Raw genomic sequence first — 17625 nt, 5'->3', positions numbered from 1 at the left:
ATCTCTGGTCTTGTGTACTGAAGACAAGGCCGTGGCAGAATGTATATTACAATAACAGAAGCATATAACAAAAACTGGCTCTCGAATCTTCATTAACATGTGCAGATGATCAGTGTGACAAACCGCCTATAACCCTATCAAATATTCACACCACCCACCATGCTCCAGATGTGTTCCCATTAAAAGGATTATAAAATAGATATTACTTAACAATTAATAAAGGCAGGTATTGTTACAGTGATTTTTATGCCTTTGCAGTGACAGCAACCATGACTGCAGGTGTTATGCTTCCAGATTATTGCTAAATCTGTAGACTTGTTCCACCCATTCTCGCGAACTTGTCTCCTGAAGTGCTTCGAGGAAGTTTCTTCAAACTTGGCACAAACATCCATTTGGACTCAAGGTTCACCTGATTTGAATTAGGCAATGTCGCAAAAACACAGTCTTAGCCAAAACTCAAGAATTCTAAGGCGAAATATTAAATGGCACACAAATGTCTGATGGGATGCAATTCTGACATTAATTTCTAAAAGGTCAGAGGTCAGCCTCAGTGTGAGATCATAATCTGGAATCTTTCAGTTTCCTGATTCAGGAACAGAAAGGGAGACTGCAACTACATTTCAGATTTGGTCAGATATTCAGACGTGGATGTGAAGTTTGGTGCCAAAAGTGTCAAATTCCTTTGAATATGTTACTGTTTCTATGTGCTTGGACAGACCTGAATTTAAACTGAAACTTGACTTGTTAAAAGAGACATACAACCACAACACACTTATTTTTTTTGCATTTTTACATCTACCAGGCAGCAACCTCAAGGGCTCAGAAAGAATGACAGTGCAGAAATGCAGTTCCTTTAATGGCCACTTGAGGCGCTTTCTAAAAGTGAGCCAATCTCCATAAACCTCCATGTTAAAATACCAACTTACAACATTAAAAACCATCGTGGTATAACAAAGGTCACTGGTCTTTATGGAGACTTTCCACATAAATAACATCTGTACTGTTAAGTTTTTTCATAACGCATCCATTTGCATTATGAAAGTTGTGACAGCTGCTAGCATGTGCAGCTTTAGCTAACAGCTTTCTTGTGTTCGCTGTTCGTGTCATTTTAAAGGAGTTTTAATGGAACTGTCTGATAAATAATATTGCCTTCTGTAAGGTAAGGACCGTGCAAGGTTTTGGTAAGAAAAATAATAGCATTTTAATTGTTCATATCAGCAGTTTGCTAACCAAGTGAGCTAGCTTTAGCAGCTCACGTTGAATTTGAGAAATGTTTATCTTGGGACGCACCCACTGTGCGTCACAAGGGTTTTTTTCAACCGTTTTTTTTTTCACTTGAAGTGACCGAATGTCATTGACTTTCTGTGGTCTCAGGTTTCCAGTTAGCTGCTAGTCACTTCCTGTGTGGACACACTCAGCTTTAAGCTGAGACTTTAACAGGCGGTCTAAAATCAGTGATCTGTGACTACAATCTGGAAAAGGTGGATGTTTCACCCATTTATCCATCGTAGTAAGATAGCTGTTTCTATTTATTGTTATTTAATAAATGTATAGATTTGTATCTATATAGAACAGTTTATGCCTCACATTAACACAAACCTTTATTATTGCTATTATCAACCATTTGCTTACTCTTACTCTTATCACTTTTCCCTCCATTCATTTGCTTCCGCTTATCCGCTTCAGGGTCACAGGGAGGCTGGAGCCTACTCCAGCTGTTAAAGGGAGAGAGGTAGGGTCCACCTGGAGAGGTCCCAAATCTGTCACAGGGCCAAAACAAAGACATAGACAACCATTCGCACTCACTTTCACACCTACAGCCCATTTTGAATCACCAGTTAACCTAACCCCATGCTTTTTTTTGGACTGTGAGTGGAAGCACCTGGAGACAGAACATCCAAACTCCCAGGGCCCCAGCCAGATGGTGGATTCAAACCCAGGACCTAATTGCTGTGAGGGGACGGCAAGCTAACCCCCGCTCTCAGTTTTCCATCTGTTAGTTAAAACAGAGTTAATTAGCCCAACTTTCCCACGAGCATGCCTGGAAAAGTATAAGTTTACACCTTGGTGGTTGAGGCTGTGCTGTATAACAAAAACAAAACCCAGCACAAGAATTACACAAGAGTACAGTCATATTTGTATATTTCAAAACAAGCACAGCCACACCTTTGATTATTTAATCTGTGACTTTCTCATCCGCAGAATCCACCTCTCAGTGTATTTCCGACCTGTGCCAGAGCAGGGGGAGGGGGGCTGAATCAAGCTTTCAACAGGTTTTCCCTTTGGGTATGAATAGTGACAGCCACCACCCTGTAATACTATGTATTTGCCTTTTAAAAACTCATTGTCAGTGGTGTTTAGGCCTAAAGCGGAGAGAGCTTTTAAACCTGTCACAGAAAGGAGAACGTTTACCGTTGACAGCCGTTTGCTATATTCTTGACATGACTGGGAAAGTTAACTGAAATCACCACTTTTAGGTTCTCCATGCCTGATTGTAATTACCTCATCTCAGGTAATTTGCTGGTATTCAGAACAACTATTTTAACTCTATGCCTTTTTGTGAGTATCCATGGGAATATGGCTAAACAGAGGAAAACAACAATTCCTGGCAGTGTCTTGCCTCCACTTTGCCACCTCCCTTATAAATTCTGTCCTCTGTGCAGCTGCCTGTTTCTGATGCTCTGCTCTTGCTTGGGTTTAGGTTTTATTCAGCACTGGGGTTTGAGGTTGACCACACTTCCAGTGACATTTTGGCACAGAACAACAGCACAGGGTCCAGAGCGGTGAGTGTTTACGGGAACACTCGTGAGGTGGCACCGTGCCATCTTGCCAAATGTTAGTCAAAAGCACTAATGTTTGCTAAGCAGTGGGAGAGACAAACGTGTGAATGTTGCGACAGATGTACGGCGTGTCTAATATGTGATTTTGCTTCTGCTCAGAACAATCTCTATTAATCACCACCTTCAATTATAAACAGAAGAGCTGCGAAATTTGGGTCGATTTAGCTCTAAGTGATGACGTGGTGATTAGTTGAAGGGAACCGGTTTCATCTTTTGCAAAAACAATAAAAATCGTTTTTAAAAAAACGTGTCCGACATCTTAGTCACATCTTGATTAGTCACATCTCTGTTTAGTCTGTTAAGATTGTGTGTGTACTCTAGTATAGAAATACCTTCAAGTTCTGCTTTTTTTTTGTACAGGAGTTCTACTAATACCCGAAACCAGCCCTAAGATTTAGTGTTCATATTTTTTTTATGCATATTTTTGGGCAAACTTTCAAAGAGTTCCAGGGCAGGACGAGCTGCTTGGCAACAGACTCAGTTTAAACAGTCAGGATCACATGGATGACTGCCAAAACCAACTGAGTGTTACCTGCTCGGGATCCTGGGTGAGTTTGGGAAAGGCAAAGCCTGAGGGTGGGAGGAAGCTGTTTACGGTAAGAATAAGAAAAGTGTATGTGTCTTAAGTATGTGTGTGTGTGTGTGTGTGTGTGAACAAGCACGTATATCACTCGGGGTGGAGTATGAGTGTGTGGTGTTTTTTTAACCACAATGTGAACATCTGCAAGAAGGGAGGATATAACAAAGACTAAAGTGTTCGCAGTGAAAATGTTCAGATTTGTGATTTTGATTCAAAGTCATTTTTGCATTTGAAATATTTTATTCAGTAGATGTGTATCTATGCAGATTTCTAGATATATTTTTGCATTATTAGTGCACAGACACATAGCATCATCAATTCTTACCTTGGATAATCCCTGTAATTTCTTCACCCTATAAACTCTGTCCTTCAACAGAGCAGGCTTTCACAATAAGCCTACTTATTGTGAGGACTGAGCTCTCCTCACCTCCTCCTCTCAAACTGTCCCATTGTCCCTCGCCACCTCTGCACAACTCTCCTTTTGTCAGAGCCGGGCTGCCAGCCTACTTGCCGTCTGCTTCTCCACAACGTGTTGTCCTTTTGGTTGGGCGAGATGGCTCCGTCTATGTGACTCACAGAAGCTAGGGCAGCAGGGGAGGGGGGGTGGTGGCAATCAGAGGTCAAAGCCCCAAGCTCGCTCCACACTTTAGAGTCTTTCTCTGACCTTCAAAACTTCGCAAAAACACCCACTCAGCAGAAAAAGAGTCGGGGTTAGCGCGAGAGTGGAAGGGCAAGGGGAAAGAGAAAGACGGGCTCAGTCAAATGAGGTTTGTTTGTGAGGTGCCCTCTTGACAAAGCAGCTGACTCCTTCCTCTGGACATAATGGGGCCTCTCATCCAAGGCGATGCTCTAATCTGTTGTGACTATGGTCACTTCACTGCCAGGTCTATTAATAGAGTGATCCATCATCATCATCATTTGCATCATCATCAACATCACATGATGGCCCGATGATGTTTTCCTCCTCTTCACTCTGTCAACCCCAAATGGCCTGTTTTGATCTATTAATGGTTCATCTTCAACCTTTTCAAGAGCCACTAATTTGAAGGCTAGAGTTCATGAACTTTTTAACGGAGGATGCATCACTGCGTCCAACGCTGCCTGGCAGCTTCAATAAAAGATCGAGGTTTTGCAACATATCATTATTTTTAGAGAACTTGTGTAAAATTATACAGCATTTTTCTTTAGATTATTTAGTTTAATTTCACATAACAGACCAATATGAAGCCCTGTGATAGACAGGCAACCCAGTGTACCTCCATGTTTCACCCTGTGACAGCAGGAATAGGCTCCAGTCCAGATGGATGGATATTAAACCAACAGTGAGAAACTAAATACAAAGCTCGTTCAGTCGTCAAATAAATTACTGTTGTACTATTCCTGTACTATTCACCAAATATATTTCCAGCTTCGTTTGCCCTTCAGAAACTCTGTGCCTATTTCGCGACACAATTTCACCACGTTTAAAATGCATTTCGCAGACGAACTAAATTATTGATGGAATATTTTATTTCCCAGGGCCGAACTCTTTAGTATTTTATTTCTACTTTATAAATAGGATTTATAACTCGCTTCTAACACAAGTTGCTCTGGAATCATCAATTACACCAGGTTTAACACCAGATATATGTAAGACTTGGTGATAGACACATAAAAAACTCAAACTACTGCCAAAAGCAGAATTAAAAAAAAAAAAAAGAACTTGCTGATCTTACATGAGGAAATAGTTGGAGGGAAGAAGCCTCGCGCCTACACCCATGCCCGAGGCAGTGTACCAAGGGAGTGCACGACAAGTCCAAATGAGCCAGAGTGGAAAAATCTGTATATCTATCACTTGAAGACAAGTTGTACATTATATGTCACTAATATTAAAAGACTGTCTGTCTTTCCTCACAACGAATGTATGCCAGGAAATTCATGCTGGCACCGAACTACTGCACGTTTTACTGTTTCCCAGGAAAAGCTAGTTTTTCTTTTACCCGACTACAAATGGCCTGTATTTGTATAGCGCTTTACTAGTCCTTAAGGACCCCGAAGCGCTTTACACATGCAGTCATCCACCCATTCACACACACTGGTGATGGCAAGCTACACTGTAGCCACAGCCACCCTGGGGCACACTAACAGAGGCGAGGCTGCCGGACACTGGCGCCACCGGGCCCTCTGACCACCACCAGTAGGCAACGGGTGAAGTGTCTCGCCCAAGGACACAACGACCGAGACTGTCCAAGCCGGGGCTCGAACCGGCAACCTTCCGATTACAAGGCGAACTCCCAACTCTTGAGCCACGATCGCCCCAAGACGGCAAGACTTTTTAACATCAGTGTGGGTCAGCCCAAACTGGGAACAGCCTCCTTGTTCTTATTCATGATAAAAGGAGGGAGGCAAAAAGCCTGTTGGCATACAGCCACACGGGCCGTCCTTGGCCGTGCAAATCGAAAGGACTCAGAGACCTCCTCGGCAAGGTCGCATGGCCGTCATGCTCGGTGAACCTGAAACCGCCTATTGAAGCTGTGAGTCAGGTAGCCGACCAGAGCTACGGGGGGCAGAGTTGCTGGCAGGCAGTGGGCCGCGTACTGCAGAGACAAGAAGTGATAGAAAAAGCTGTTAGTCAAAAGTGTGGGTCACCGATGTTAGCGCCAGAGGTCAACTCGCTCGCCTCGCCTTTGTCCCCTGGCTCCACTCATCCCTCTTTTGCTCTGTTTACTCCCCTGTCCTCCTTCTCGGTTCATTAGGCTACAGTGCAGGAACACGCAACCCCGGTAATGAATGCTGAGTGCGCTCTTAATAATCTCGCCCTGTTCAGAGTCATAAGTTAAAAGCCAGGACATTTAATGTAACACAGGGGAATGCGGGGGTGAATGTGTTGTGGCATGAGAGAACAATTGGCTCCAGATCTTTCCTCACTGCTTCTTGTGTGTGTGCGAGTGCATCTGTTCATCTTGTGGGGGGTGGGGGGTGGGGTAGCTGACATTTCATCCTCACAGTCTTGAAGTGGCAAATAAAATATACTGCATGAATTCCTCTTCTCTGCCGAAGTCTACACGCATTTGATCCCAGTGTGTTTGCCGTCTGCCAAACAACTTTGAGATTTTCTCTGAGTGGGTCCTCTCAGTTATGGTTTGGCTCAGTAAGCCAGCCACAGCGGCTCGACTGAGTGTGTGTTTTCCTTTGGTTCTTTATCTGCCACATGGTCAAAACACGGCTTTGGCTTTTAATAAAACAAAACTCGTCTTGTGCGTTGCCATGTCGGCCTCCCTGGAGCTCATAATCATCATTTGGAATTGGAAAGCCGCTACTCCATCATTTTCCGCTCTCACTTTGATAATGAATAAATTCTCCTTCAGAAATCTTTGTGTGTGTGTGTGAATAATCACATATGCTTCCCAAAACTCCCCTTTCCACTTTGCTGCCTGTCAGCAGTTGTTTCTTGTCTGTGCCGAGGCTCATCTTCACTGTCTGATCTACTTCCCGGTTTCCTTCCCAGTCCAAACAAAAACAACTCTGCAGTTCTAGACAGCGGGATGTCATAACGTGGCTAAAGCCAGACTGGGGAATCCCTCAGGGAAGGGTGGAGGGGTTATGAATGAAGGTCACAACCTTGATGGGAATGACATCACTGAGAACAGAGAGGTACAGCTTCCAGATATTGTGAGTAAGTTTGTAGTCACACAAACACTTTCATATGTCACACCTGAACAACAGCACAGCCACTCTTTGACACGCAGCTATTAGTGCTGTTAGTTTGTTTCTGTGCAGGTGTTTGTTTGATAGAAATCCACTGAGATCTTCTCAGGATAGCAGCAGCTCAGAGAAAAGCTGCAGTGACAGCACTTTCTTGGGGCAAACACTCACATGCAGTTTTCACTGTCAACATAAAAGACCGCAGATTTTCTGACTTTGTCTGCGTCTGCAACTCCTGTTAAGCCTCAGGGAGCCTTTGCGTGATCCTGTAACTGAGCACCATTCCCGATGCCCAGGACCCGGCATGTCTTCAACAAGCCTGGACATGGATGCCCTGGAGTGAATCAGTGCCTGCAAAAATCATCCAACTCCCCCACAAACACCCACATATTTCATCCACTCATACGTGCACACACACACACACACACACACGGCACACCGCTCTCACTCACAGTCACACTCTTACTCACATATGTAAATGCACTTTTGCTGGTGCACCACCTTGTACACAGCTTGAACTGAGCACACATGCTCACACAGCAACAATGTATTCATACGGCACCTTTCAAAAACAACGTTACGAGGATCTGCTCAAAGCAGAAATTAAAATACACCCGATTTTTTTCTTTTTTTAAAACAAGATATATAAAGCATATCTGGACCAATCGCAGCGCCCTGTGCCTCAGCTCAGCCTGCTATCAGGCATGTTTTTGTATCTCGCCCTCAGCTGACAATTATTGTTTGCCGCGTTCGGACAAAGATCCCGTTGCTAAATAGAAGCGGAGGGTTGGTATTAAGAGCCGTCTGCAGGTTGTGATGAAGGCAGGCAGAGGCAGCCACAGGCAGCACAATTAGCACTTTGTGGTCTGTTAGTGGCACACTAATTTTCTCACATTTAATGTAGTTTACCTTAAGTAGTGCGTTTAGGAGGCCCCGAACCAAATATAGACTCTCACTGGGTTATTTGGAAGTCTACTTCAGTCACAAATTACTGTCTAATTGTTTGCAAGGCACACTTGTTTACTAGTTTTCAGACAGAGAGTGGTGTCTGGCTTCCTTTGACGCTGACAGATTTAAAGGATGTTCTAGTCGCACATTTTTCTGAAATGAACTGATTAACTTTTAGATTAGATCAATTAGATGAGAAGACTTGTAGACAGAGAAGACTGAGTCCTCAGCTATCATCAGCTAACATCACAGTGTGACATTTATCAAGCAAAGCATAAGTTCAGGTGAGCTGCAAAGTCAATCTGGTTTCATAGCCAGCCCACACCCTCTGGATGGCTCAGGTAATACCTTCATGCACATCCACTGGGCTAATCTCCTATATGGCTCTAGTTAAGCTGCTTTAGCCTGCGCATTGGTGCTGCTGCCCCAGCAAGCTGCTTTGCAACCCACCTGCAGCTCAGCTACTTGCTTTGTCCTGTCTGACTTAATTGCGGTCATATCTGCTGTTACTGATGCCTGCTCTGGGGTCTTACTGCTGTTCTCCCTGCTGTATGATTTCTACTTATGACTGTGCAACAGTGGGAAGGTCCCAGAACAGAGGGATACCGCCAATTATATTTTACTACATATGGAAATAACAGTTTTATCTATACTTTATCCAGGTTTAACGAACAAGACTTGTTAATTACTGACATTTTCAGTTGTAGAGGTCTTTGCTTTGCACCACCACCACCACCACCAGCCCTCCAGTTCCAGTTAAACAAACCAGACCAGCTGTTAGCTGTGGTTTCATATTTAGAGTATACGCAAGCAGGCTTGATCTTCTCGTCTGGCTTTTTAGCAAATGTGAAACTACTCCTTTAATGTGGGAGGCACATGTAATACATTTTTTTAACCTTTCAACTCGCACAAACCTTTCAAGTCATTAAAAAAAAATGTCAGGGACTTTAAGACAACCAGCTGCACACGACCACCAGAACGCAAGACAGAAATCGAAGCCCTGAGATAGTTTTCCCTGAAGTCAAGAACAAACAACATCTTCCCCCTTCATATCTCACTCTGAAAGTTTGGACTTAGTCATCTTCACAGTGCCTGTCAAACAGTTTGCTGCTTTGTCATTCCTCATCGTCGTGTCAGCTTGGGCAGAGAGGTCTCCTCATTTCTAACCACATCTACCTCCGCGACTGAGAAATGTTTGTCGCCGTGAAATTTTGAAGAATTATCTTATTTCCAGCGCAGATCGGTCTTGTGTTTTTCACGAGAAAAGAAAAAAGGGAGAGCTTCGTGTTCGGGGGCCCCGATGCTTCCTGCACATGTTTTGAAGTGCAGGTTTTTTAATGGAGCTTTTGCTCGATGTTTGGCTGTAAAGCGCAAGGACAGAAATAGCTAAACAATGCCTGGCGGCTAGAGGCTCGCATCTATAATGACCCCCGCCTTGTGATTGAAGAGGCCCCTCTAAAAGGCATAGCAGGTGGAAGTGTAGGTGGTCTCCCCCTAGCACTCTCCTCATACTGCATATGCACACACACAGCTGCCCCGCAACCTGCACAACACACACACAAGCACGCTGGCGGTGTATGTGCTGCTGCTGCTGCTGCTGTTTTCACTTCACTTCTTGACACTCATAGTTAAACACACAACATGACCCTAAACATGTACTAAGCAGCTAAAATAACTGAGAAAGTCGGTTCTTACTTTATGATTATTTTTACTCTCTATGGCTTCTTGGGTTTTTCACAGTAATAGCAGTAGAGGAGACTGATTCTGATCACCAACTCACAAACTTACTACACTACTAGCCAAGCTGCTCTCTACTTATTCATCATTTTACAAGCACGTAGGCTTGCATCTCACTCGGCGATAGATCCATGCATCTTGCAAGAATATGTGTAAGAATACGGGCACGTATTCTTGCATCTCGGCTCGTCGCAGTAAAACAGAGCGCCTGCGATGAGCCGTCAACTTTCTCTTCTGCGCTGAGTAATATCGAAAGTTCTCTCATCCCATTGACGTTCTGAGACGAGGATGCGGTGTAAAGTGACTGTTTGAGAGTATCTTCATTCATCTATTTGAAAAGCTGCAACACCCCATAACAGTAAAGAGGGAAACGAGTTTCAGTGTCACATATATACTGGAAGCTTTGAGCGCAAACGTAGCCGGGCATCTTCACAGTCAGTTAGATATGTCTTCGTCCCACTTCGAGCGTGTGGCTAACGGACTCTGACCTTTTGCACTTGATCACCCAGGGCATTGCTCCAGCTGCATGTATATACTGGATACTTTACTGCATGTATACTGTACACTTTCATCTGTTTTTGTGCAGCTCTGACTTCTTGCCAATATAACACGTGTTAACATTATGTAACTCAGAAATCTGATATTTGATCCTGACTATATGGGCACACGTTTGGTTCAGGGCTGAATTTGGGGCATTTAAATGTGGTGCTATATAAGCAGATTGAGTTCTTTATGATGCTGCCAAAAAAAAAGGATGCTGTGTGTGAATTATTGTATGCAAGGGCATACAAACACAGATGTTTCTCTCTCTGCTGAGAGTGTTGAGCGCGTGCGCACACACACACATACGGCGGCTATCTTCCCCCATCCGCTTCTTTCACCCACACATTTGCATACCCTCACATTACTACATATAAAGATTCCCTTTGAAGAAGCGGTATCTCAGTGCAGCTCAGGCTGGCAGATTAGTATTTGAATACTAAATTTGATGAGCTGGAAGTTGACTATTAAAGAGTTAATGATACTGTAGGTCTGTGCGGTGTAAAGACGGTATTTTTGTCAAGGGGAAAAAAAATCCCTCAGTGCAGAGGAAGTGATGCTTGCTGATAAATTCATGCTGCTGTCTCTAATATGAGCACGTAAAGAAAGTATATGAAGAAAGCTGGCATGTCAGTCCTCACAGACTCCCACATTAATACATTATGTGAAATTAACATTGTTTTTAACAATATTAGAATCATTTTGGTCTCTACAGCTACTGTCCCACTGGAAAGTGAAACGTAGCCTTTTAATGTTAGCTGAGACTTAAAGTTAGCTTTTCCAGTGGTCAGTAGATTCAGTGACTGTAGCCAGTAGCTGACTGCTAGTCCTCACCTTTCATTATTCAAATGGATCTCTCATCTGTGTTTGTGGTGCTAAAGAAGTTTGGACTGCACACTAGCATTAAATCTGAGATGCACCATGCTAACTAAGTTAGCTAGGTTACTACCTACATTCTGAATCCAAGAAATCATCGTGGTAGCACCAAAATTGCTAACAGTATTGCATCAAAACAAACCGCTGACATTTCGGTGGATGTGTGCATCATTTATATACAGTCTATGGTGCTGTGCACAGATTCTCCAAATGTTAGACGGGACTTTGTATGATGTGGAATGTGAAAAGTATGATTTAAAAACCAAACAAACATTAGCATCTATATTTGCACACATTTCTGTTTTGTGCTTTACTTTATGTCCCCTTCCCTGCCCTCCCTCTCCACTCCATTTCACCTTTAACTATCCTTGTTTACAACATGCACCTGCACTCCAACTCCCTCAGACCAAACAACCGGCTTACTATCTCTGCTCTGCCCCCTGGATAATACAAACCATCTTGCCAATAGCCTTGATCAGAGGAGCCATGTGCTTGCAACCGCATTTGCTCGCAGCAGGGGCAGCACTTCAGACTGATGCGTGCGTGAGTGCAGCCACTTAAACTGGGTCATTCAAAGCCATGTGTACTCAGCAGGTGCTTCTTCACCCGTCTCCACCGCGTGTATCATTCCTCCTTTCTTTCCTCTCCTTCTTCTTCATCTTCCTCCTCCTTGCCTTGCTAGCTAGCCAGAGCCACCCACATCTGTGCAACAATTATGAAGGATCAGAGAGTAAAACAATGTCCCGAGGCAAATCATCTGCAGCATCAAGCCTAATCACATTAGTAAAGACTCTTTCACGCAGGTTACTACACTCGGCACTCAGCTGGCTCAGTGGCTCATTCAGTAATGAATAGATGCTATCTAATGCCTGTCAGACACTTTTCATCTGCGGGCCTGTTTTGTTGCGAGCAGGAAGTTGTATTGAACTTAAACTCTATTTGTATTGATCAGAATGTATGCATCAGCTTTTTCATTCAGCTCAGCCCGCTAGTTTCTCTCATGTCCCGACTAACCCCAATGTCCTTTCTTCACAGACGTGACTTCCTGTGCTGCTGCGGTAGTAAGGTTTTCATACAGGATGTTGAGGGGGCAGAGAGGATGTGCGAACCCTCATCGCATCCTGTGGTTGAGAATGTTTGCGTGTATTTGTGGCTGTGTTGTTTTTCATTCAGTGGAAGACGCAAAAGATAAATGGCAAACGTAAAGTCGAACGTGTGAAGTGATTGTGCCTGTGATAAGCTTCCAGCGTTTCACTGCTGACTTCAAACACAGATGTTTCACTTAATAAAGCCACTGAATGTCAGTTAAGACAGGTCAGTCTTTCCGACTCCCACCTGTTAATAATGAACCAAGGATTTTGTGTGTTTATCTACCTGGCATTTTGTATTTGTTAACGTCATCCGTCTTCTTAAGCAATTATACACTTAAGGGTCAAGTCAGGGGCAGATGGAGGCTATCTCAGATGTCATGGGTCAAGTGGTGGGGCTCATCTTGAAGAGGTCAACTCAATTTTATTTATATAGCACCAAATCACAACAACAGTTGCCTCGAGGCATTTTATGTTGTAAGGTACAATAACAGATAAATAACCCCAACAATCAATCAACCGCCTGTGAGCGAGCACTTGGCGACAGTGGGAAGGAAAAACTCTTTTTAAGAGGAAGAAACCTTCAACATAACCAGGCTAAGGGAGGAGCAGCCATCTGTCACATCCGGTTGCGGGTGATGAGTTACTATCTTTTCTTCAAAATAAGCACAGGAGCGGCAGAAACAGTTTTGAAACTGTAGTCACGTGATCAGCATGTTTGTTGGGGCTGGGACACTTGGACGGAAATATTGACAGTAAACAATGTAATGGAGTTCATTTTCAGGTCAACTACTTCTTGGCCCGTGATAGACTCCAATCAACCACTAACTGCAGAAGCAGTTAAAAAAAACTATCATCTGTGATCAGATAACTGCAACTCAAAGACATTCTCATTAGTTAGAGCTGTATTTTGCTAACAAACTAAACTAACACAATTAGTGAACATTTAAAATTGTCATTACCTCGTATGTGCATCGATGCCCACATGTATGTCAATGTGACTTACACATGCATCAGGACAAACTGTCTTTACCCCTATTTAATGCAATTCCTGTGGCTTTAAAAAGATTTTCTGGCATGCCACAGATCAGATGCTGAAAAAAACCTTCATGGCTCATACCTGGTAATTTTTAAGAACTATTAAAAATGGTTCCAAGTTGAATTTTGCATGAATGAAGACCAGTGCAATAGTATCAGAAAAAGTCCTGTTTGTTCAGTTTCCTTAAAAAAAAGAAAAAGAATAAGATTGCTCAAATCAGTTTCACTTCATATTTTTGCAAATCTTGTCCCGCCCTTACCAATGAGGCCTACTCCACAGTTGGAGAACCACTGCCCAAACCTGTGACACACCAAGTCGAGGCAACGGCCAGATGGGTTGCATTCCAAAGCTCTCCCACATAGACTCTTGGCCTCATATTTAAACACAGTTGGTACCTGTGAACGGGGTCAGCAGCAGATCATATAAACTTGAAGGGCAACCACCTATGACGCGGGGGAATTTGGTTCAAGTTATTCTTCTCTTTGGTATATTTACAACCATAAAGACATACTCATAGAGAAATGTAAAAACACTTCTTAAAGTGTAAAAAATTAGTCTTAGATTACAGTGCAGCGACAATTTCTCCAATGCAGAAGTGGGTCAGTAAACTCACCACACACTAGGGCAGCTGATTGTGAGCACATGGTCGCCTCAACACATTTCCATTTGTTTTGCAATTTTCGAGTAGGGTCACACTTTAAGACTAGCTGCACAAGCTAATGAATGAGCTGTTTTTTAGTCTCAAAGAGGCATGAGGGGTACTTCCCAAAGTCTGACATGCACTGGCCCATCTGCTCAGTGTCCTCCTCGGCCATGCTGGTTACCATGACGCTGCAGAAGCACGAAATTACTGTTGTTGAAAAATTATGGGTGTTCAATTTTTTCTTTAAGCAAACTGTATGAATCAGTTTAACTTATAGTTCAAGTGTATCACTAGACTTCAGCAGAGGGGGCAAAGTGACTGGATTAGGCCCAACGCTGCCTGAATGAATCAGTTTTGTGTAGATCAGGGGTGTCGAACTCCAGGCCACGAGGGCCGGTGTCCTGCAGGTTTTAGATCTCACCCTGGGTCAACACACCTGAATCAAGTGATTAGTTCATTACCAGGCCTCTGGAGAACTTCAAGACATGTTGAGGAGGTAATTTAGCCATTTGAATCAGCTGTGTTGGATCAAGGATGCATCTAAAACCTGCAGGACACCGACACTCGAGGCCTGGAGTTCGACACCCCTGGTTTAAGCTAAAGACGTTTATATGTTCAACGCTAAATTTTTTATATTATCACAATGCTGAGTTCAGTAGTATTTAAAGGTGAGGCCTCGGAAAACACTTTACATGTAATTATTCATACAACCCCAAGAGTCAGTCAACTAACAACACGTGGGGTTGTTCTTTGGGGATAAACGTTTCTGTGTGATATGGATCGCTAGTGCACTGTTAGGCCAGGGGGACACAGGACCTTGTGCCATGTGCGATATAAATCAGGGAAACTTGCTGTTGAGCTGCTAGAATGGATGTAAACTAGCAGTCTTACAAAAAAAATCTAAATACATTTTTAAGCTTATCTACAAACATCAGCTTGAGCCCACAGCTGTGTAATCAGTTAGATGGGATAGAGGTGGGTGGAGATATCATTGCCAGATTAGAAGGAAACGAACACAAAAGCAAGACAGACAGACGGGCAGACGTGGAGACAGACGGACCAATGGGCAGAGACAGCAGCAGGGAGGCAGAGCCTAGATGAGAATAAGGCAGACAGGAAGGAGGCAAGTCCACAATGAATCTTCTGCAAGAGTGCCAAAATAAGGAAGAAATAGGAAGAACACCATTAAAAGAAAGGAAAAGGCAGGAGCCACCGGGTCAGACATTACACAAACACCAGACTGGAATATTTTACACTGTTTCCAATTAAAGCAGCCCATCTTTTCCCACTACTGTAACTACTGGTTACAGAAACTGCATGGCAGTTTTAGCTAAAACAGGAGAAAGGTCATGTTTTTCTCTGACAAAGGTTCATTGAGTCAGAGGTGATGGTGTGGTGTTGCCTGCAGATGATACCAGAGGGTTTTCACAGGAATGTCAAGAATGCCTGTTTTAATGTGTCCCTATGTGTGTGTATGTGTGTGCATTTGTGCTAATGTTGCTTGTGCATGCACACCATCGGGGAAAACATGTGTGGGTGTGCTCGAAGCCCTAGGAATAGCATTTGCGTCGTAAACGCTCTGTTTAAAACAATCAATACCCACTCTGGTTTATACACAATAAAAGAGCATGAATTGTGTGGCTTCATGTGTGTGTGCGACTGTGCGCTTACATGATGGGAGCCCTGATGCGGCAGGGTGAGTATGCGTGAGCGTGTGTGTGGGCTGAGGGGCCACCCTCTGATCATCTCCTTGGCAGCCGCTGTGCTGAAGTGCTCTCTGGGTGCTGAAGAGGCCTCCCAGAACGAGAAGAAAGGCGCGCACACTCCAAACTCTTTATCGGAGCTGACAGCCTCTTTTTCTTCTCTACACTTGGGTTGGACCGGCATCGCCTCGATGCATCTCTGCAACTTTGTGCCATGTTGTGATGCAGACACACACATCTCTGTGCATGTGTACATGAACCCAACGCAGCTCTCTCCCTCCCCCATTCGCCTCTCCCCGTGTTTGATGTGGTCTTCGGAGAACTACGTTTAAAGAAACTCTTCTCCAGCTTTGAAGTCGCTCTGTGTTTCAAACTCTCCTTCTGCTGTGTTTCCTCTTTTATCTTCTGACGGTGTGCGAGCTGGGAGGGAATCGGGCCAGTGCGGAACAAGATACTTGGCCCACATGCTCTATTTACCATGTGTTGTACCTGTGAACTTGAATTGTTTCTCAAATAGAAGCTATTGTTTCTTGTAAGATACGGGCATACCCCCAGCTCTTGCCAAAAAAAAGAATGGCAGTGGCTTTCAAGTACTTTAAACAAATGCCTCGGGAACAGAGTGTTGATATCATTCTGGGCGAATTTCCGAACAACTTGTATAGACGAAGCAGCATTCGGTCATCTCTGGTATGCTCAGACAAGATGCCATCTTGGCTTTTTGCTGTACAAAGAAACGCTCATTTCGTCTGTCGCTCAAGACTTTCAGCTCCCCTCACATAAAAGTGATTCACAAACAGATTATGAAAAATGCTTTCATTTTTTTTCAAACATGCAAGAACAAACAATCCACTAATGCTGACACATCCTTTTTCAGCTATTAAAATTACAACACAGGTCAGGCTGACGAGAAATCAAATGGGCTCTGTGACGTAGGTGTTGCAACATTACGATGACTGTTCCACTGAATTAGGTTGTTGTGCAAATTCCCAGCTGGCTAGCGATAACAACGCAGCAGTAACTAAATAAACTCTGAGGCCAACATCGTGTCGGGAACTCTGCAAGGATTTAGGCATTGTCAACAGAGCATAAAAATTTACATGGAAGTTATCCAAACTGTGACTGACAAATAATATACAGTGTTTGTACATGAGGCTTCATTAAGCAGGTCATCTGCATCATTTGATCGTTTACTTTGGATAGATACTTTGCGTAGAAAGCCAATAATAGCAGAAACGACCTGCTCTCTTAAAAGAACTGTGAGGTCTAATTTGGTCCAGCTGACTTTGCGCTGACCTTCCTCACTCCAATAAGCTACTTCATCTGGTTTGTCAGCAGTGCGCTGCATTTATGTATCCAGAGCACAGATGCTGCTAATGATTATTTATGCTGATGATCTGTGTGGGCTATGTAGAAGAGGACAATGTTTGTGCATCACTGGAGTATTACGCAGCTCATATCACAGGCTGGTTTATCTAAAATAAATTGCAAAGTTTTGTTAATAGATTGACAAATCACAAAACACATCATGTAATTAGTCATCTTTTACAGAAAGAGGGTTTTAAACTTTGCGGTCATGTGCTGTTTTCTGATTTCTAATCTGATGGATAAAAACTCACAAAGAGGGATTCAAAACACTAAAAAGCATAAAGCGTGTTGTTTTTTTCCTTCACTGGTTCTCTCTAAAAACATAAGCGATAAAGAATAACCAGTGGGTTTGTTTGCTTTAACCCAAGCTGAAAATTTTAGCATGCTTGGCTAACTAGCTTCCAACTGACCATAAACGCAAACTGAGTGTCGTTAGCTGACACAAACGTGTTTAGGCATGTAACATCTACTGCACAAGAGCTTAGGCTTTAATCACAAGTAACCACATCTGGACAATGCCAAGTTATGAGCTAATGCTAATAACCTGCAGATAGCTGCTAAGTAATACCAACCAGCACAGTT

At 43.4% G+C, this 17625-nt stretch overlaps 1 long non-coding RNA gene across 4 annotated transcripts; it reads left to right on the top strand.

The window, feature by feature from the left end:
• Positions 1–929: 929 nt before the first annotated feature.
• LOC102081696 (uncharacterized) lies at positions 930–12524 on the top strand. Of its 4 annotated transcripts, XR_269111.4 has the most exons (8): positions 930–1159; positions 1375–1481; positions 1687–1732; positions 1874–1952; positions 2203–2286; positions 2702–2783; positions 3201–3388; positions 12241–12524. It is a non-coding gene; the product is annotated as an uncharacterized LOC102081696 (long non-coding RNA). The 4 variants fall into 4 exon arrangements; XR_269110.4 differs by lacking the exon at positions 1874–1952; XR_003219881.1 differs by having other exon boundaries at positions 1687–1952.
• Positions 12525–17625: the final 5101 nt, after the last annotated feature.

Source organism: Oreochromis niloticus, linkage group LG4 (assembly GCF_001858045.2).
Source record: "Oreochromis niloticus isolate F11D_XX linkage group LG4, O_niloticus_UMD_NMBU, whole genome shotgun sequence".
Classification (NCBI taxonomy): domain Eukaryota; kingdom Metazoa; phylum Chordata; class Actinopteri; order Cichliformes; family Cichlidae; genus Oreochromis; species Oreochromis niloticus.
The sequence above is the reverse complement of the archived record's forward strand: the minus strand, read 5'-3'. Positions and strand labels throughout refer to the sequence as shown.